Below are 4,853 nucleotides of genomic sequence, written 5' to 3'. Positions count from 1 at the left end.
GAGGTTGCTGTGAGCTGTGATGCTATGGCACTTTACTCAGGGTGACAGCTTGAGGCTCTGTCTCAAAAAAAAAAAAAAAACTTTACCCTATTGGGCCAGGTGTGGGGGCTCACACCTGTTATCCTAGCACTCTGGGAGGTTGAGGCAGGTGGATTGCTTGAACTCAGGAGTTTGAGACAAGCCTGAGCAAGAGTGAGACCCTGTTCCTAAAAATGGCCAGACTTTGTGGCTGAGTCCCAACTAGTCAAGAGGCTGAGGCAAGGGAATCACTTGAGGCCAAGAGTTTGAGGTTGCTGCAAGCTAAGATGCCTTGGCACCCTACCAAGGGTCACCTGGGAGGCCAAGGCAGGTGGATTGCTTGAGCTCACAAGTTCAAGACCAGCCTGAACAAGAGCGAGAGTTCATCTCTTAAAAAAAAAAAAAAAAAAAAACAGTCGGACTTTGTGGCAGGCGCCTGAGGCAAGAAAATTACTTGAACCCAAGCATTTGAGGTTGCTGTCACCACTGCACTCTACCTAGGGTGACAAAGTGAGGTTCTGTCTCCAAAAAAAAAAGAGAGAGAACCTCACACACTGTTAGTGGAAATGTAAATTAGTACAGCCACTGTGAAGATCGCCCAAAAAACTGAAAGAAGAACTACCGTATGATCCAGCAATCCCACTGCTGAGCATATATCCAAAAGAAAGGACGTCAAAGAGGTATCTGTTCTCCCAGGTTTATTGCAGCAGGATTCACAGTAGCCCAAATGTGAAATCAGCCTAAACCTCCACCAGCAGACAAATGATGGAGAGAATGTGGTACATTCGCAGGATAGGATGTTATTCTGCCGCAAAGAAGAATGAAATCTTGTCATTCGCAACAACGTGGATGGAACTGGAGGACATTGTGCGAAATAAGTCAAGCACAGAAAGACAGATTTCACATGTTCTCGCTCACACAAATTTTTGAAGTTAAACTCATGGAAATAAAGAGTAGAAGAATGGTTACTGGAGGCTGAGCAGGGTGGCAGGGAGCAGGAGAGAAAGTGCGGATGCTTAACAAAGGCAAAACTACAGTTAGACAGAAGGAGAAAGACTAGTACTTTGCAGCACACTAGGGTGACTACAGTTAACAATAACTGACTGTATGTTTTTAAACAACTAAAAGAATGGAGTTGGAACGTTCCTAAACAAAAACAAAAAAAAATGAGAAAGGGTTCCATCACTTGGGGTTACCCTGAGCTGATTGGTACACATTGTAAGCTGGCATCAAAACACCACATACGTTCCGTAATTATGGTACCACTACTATGTACCCATAACAATTAAAAATACTTTTTAAAAAAGAAGAAGAAAATGAGGAGGAGGAGAGAGGAAGACGAATATACCATTGACAGAGGTCAGCCTTCCTTTTCCTACTATCCTTTGGAAGTTCATCTGAGCCCTGGCAGCCGGGGGTGGGGGGTGGGGGGGGGAGTCTGTTCTTTTCTCTTATGTTTGGTCATCTGGTCCTCCTGAGCTCTTCTTTCAATCCTCAATATCATGATACATGATTTATTAGGAAGGAAGGAAATATTTTCTGTCCCAAGTCTCTCTGTATCCCTGTCTTTCTCAACAAAAACTTGACAGAATTCACGCTTCACTGTGTTCTGTGGGGGAGAAAAAGACAATTTTCCACTCCCGTGGCCCGGCAGGCCCCCGAAGGCTGCCAGGCATCTGTGTGGAAGCTGCCAGAACGCCAGCCTCCCTCCTTATCCGCATCTGTCCCCGTGTGGATATGGACACACAGATATTTGTGGATATTTGCCACTGCACATCCATGTAAAAAAGTAAAAAGAAAGCGAAAGAAGTGCAATTAGAGAAGATCAGGAAAGGGTGGGTTTGCGATGTCTGGGAGGGGTCGGTGGGCATCTTGACAACACAGCTTCTCCGTGGGTGGTGTTTAACAAATGACCTTGCAGTTTAAACTGCATGTAGCCTCAGAAATGACATCCTCTCCTCATGCTAATGGGAGCCCTGCCACCCGATGCAAACCCAGCAGAATGGGAAGGATCTTATTTGGAACCGATATCCCGTATTGTCATTTTTGTTCTTTTTCATTTTTAAATATTCTTTTTAAGACATGTCTATGATTGGCTTTAAAATATTCCAGCCAAGAAAAAATCGAGGAGGGGAGAACAGAGCCAGTACATTGAAAATGCTGATCACTGTCTCAGCTGGGCGATCGTCCAGGGGGGTTCATGGCACTCTGTTCTCTACTTTTGTGAATGTTTAAAAATATTTCTGTTGTAAAAACATCGTTGTTTTCCCTTTTGTTTCAGTGGAAAGGGGAAAAGATATTAGGTTTTAAATGTGAAAATATACCAGTTGCTTCATTACAGGAAGATGAAATGTATACATGAAGATTCCCAGGACTCTGTTTCAAAATATATTATACTTCAGAGCTTCCTAGTTTAATTGATGTAATAAATTAACTGTCATACTTAGTGTCTGCAAATCTAGCACACTTCTGCCCTTTGTATATTGCCAGAGACCTCTGGTGCATATGGATCTGATCTAATACAACTTATACAACTTCTCAGTGGGGATGAGTCACCAGCAATAATGTTGCTCAACACTTAGTCCCTGGTTTTGGGGGGGTTTTTTGGACAGAGTCTCACTATGTTGTCCTCGGTAGAGTGCCGTGGTATTACAGCTCACAGCAACCTCAAACTCTTGGGCTTAAGTGATTCTCTTGCCTCAGCCTCCCAAGTAGCTGGGACTACAGGCGCTCACCACAACGCCCAGCTATTTTTTGGTTGTAGTTGTCATTGTTGTTTGGCAGGCCCGGGCTGGGTTCAAACCCACCAGCTCTGATGTTATATGGCTGGCGCCCTAACCACTGAGCTACAGGTGCTGCCCTAGTCCCTGCTTTTTATATTTAACTTTTTAAATTATTTTTATTTTGAAGACAAGGTCCCTTTTTATTGCCCAGACTAGAATACAGTGGTGTCATCATAGCTCACAGTAACCTCAAGCTCACGGCTCAAGCAATCCTGCCTCAGCCTCCTGAGTAGCTGGGACTACAGGCATATGCCACCACATCAAGCTAATTGTATTAATTTTTTTTAATTTTTATGTGTGTATTTGTTTATTTTTAGACTTTGGTGTCTCACTGTTGCCCATGTTGGTCTTGAACTCCTGTTCTCAAGCGATCCTCCTGCCTCAGCCTCCCAAGTATCTGGGATTGTAGGCACAGGCCACTATATCCAACTATATTTAATTTTTGTCAAAAATTGATTGTTTAAAATATTAGTGCCAGACTGTTACCAAAAAGGCAAATAATAACAAGAGTTGGCAAGGCTATAGCAAAAAGGGAACCTTGGTACACTGATGGTAGGAATATAAATTAGTACAGCCATTTTGAAAGATAATACAGAGGGTCCCCAAAACACCCACATGATGTAGCAATGATACTTTGGGGTATATATCCAAAAGATCTTAAACCAGTGTGTTGAAGAGATATCTGCACTCTTTTTTTTCTTTTTCTTTTTTTTTTTTGAGACAGAGCCTCAAGCTGTCCCCTAGGCAGAGTGCCATGGCACCACAGCTCACAGAAACTTCCAACTCCTGGGCTCAAGTGAGTCTCCTGCCTCAGCCTCCCAAGTAGCTGGGACCACAGGCGCCCACCACAATGCCTGGCTATTTTTTTTGGTTGCAGCCATCATTGTTGTTTGGCGGCCCGGGCTGGATTCAAATCCACCACCTTAGGTGTATGTGGCTGGTGCCTTAGCCACTTAAGCCACAGGTGCCGAGCCAAGATATCTGCACTCTTATGATCATTGTGGCATTATTCAAATATCTAAGACATGGAAGCAGCAGCATAAATGTCAATCAATAGATGAATAAAGAAAGAAAATATAGTATTTATGAGACCTGTCCAGAAAGCACCCAGCCATGTGTCTCTATTCTTCATATTATATAGCTGGATACTTTCTAGACAGCCCTTGTATACACAATGGAATACTCTGCAGCCTCTAAAATTAAGGAAATTCCATCAATTGTGATGACACAGATGAACCTGGAGGACATTGTGCTAAGTGAAATAAGCCAAGCACAGAAAGACAAATACTGCATGATCTCACACATACGTAGAATCTAAAACAATCAAACTCATGAAGAATAGCATTGTAGTTCCCAGGGCGTAGGGGGTGAGAGAGGATGGGGAAAGGGAGATGTTGGTCACAAGATGCCAAGTCTCAGTTAGACTTGAAGAGTAAGATTTATCCCAGCACTCTGGGAGGCTGGCGTAGGAGGATCTCTTGAGCTCAGGAGTTTGAGACCAGCCTGAGCAAAGTGAGATCCCGTCTCTACCAAAAATAGAAAAATTAACCAGCCATTGGGATGGGCACCTGTAGTCTTTGGGAGGCTGAGGCAGGACAATCACTTGAAAGATGTCCAGATGTTTGAGCTAGCCAGAGCAAGAGTGAGACTCTGTCTCAAAATAAACAAAAATTGCTAAAAAGAAGTAGTTTTAAACATTCTCACCACACAGAAAGACAAGTAGGTGAGGTGATGGAGATGTCAATGAGCTTCATTTAATCTTTCTACAGTGTATACATATATCAAAACATCACATTGTACTCCATAAATATTTGCGATTATTATGTGTCAATTCAAAATTTGTTTTAAGTTCTAAAGGTCTGCTGTATAAGAATGTGCATATAGTTAACAATACAGTACTGTACACTTAAAAATTTGTTGAGAGGGTAGATTTCATCTTACGTCATTTATGACAATTAGAATCAATAAATAGGGCCCGGCATGGTAGCTCACACCTGTAATCCTAGCACACTAGGAGGCCAAGGCAAGAGGATTGCTTGAACCCAGGAGTTC

Source organism: Otolemur garnettii, unplaced genomic scaffold (assembly GCF_000181295.1).
Source record: "Otolemur garnettii isolate 467f Iridium unplaced genomic scaffold, OtoGar3 scaffold00077, whole genome shotgun sequence".
NCBI lineage: Eukaryota > Metazoa > Chordata > Mammalia > Primates > Galagidae > Otolemur > Otolemur garnettii.
The sequence above is the reverse complement of the archived record's forward strand: the minus strand, read 5'-3'. Positions refer to the sequence as shown.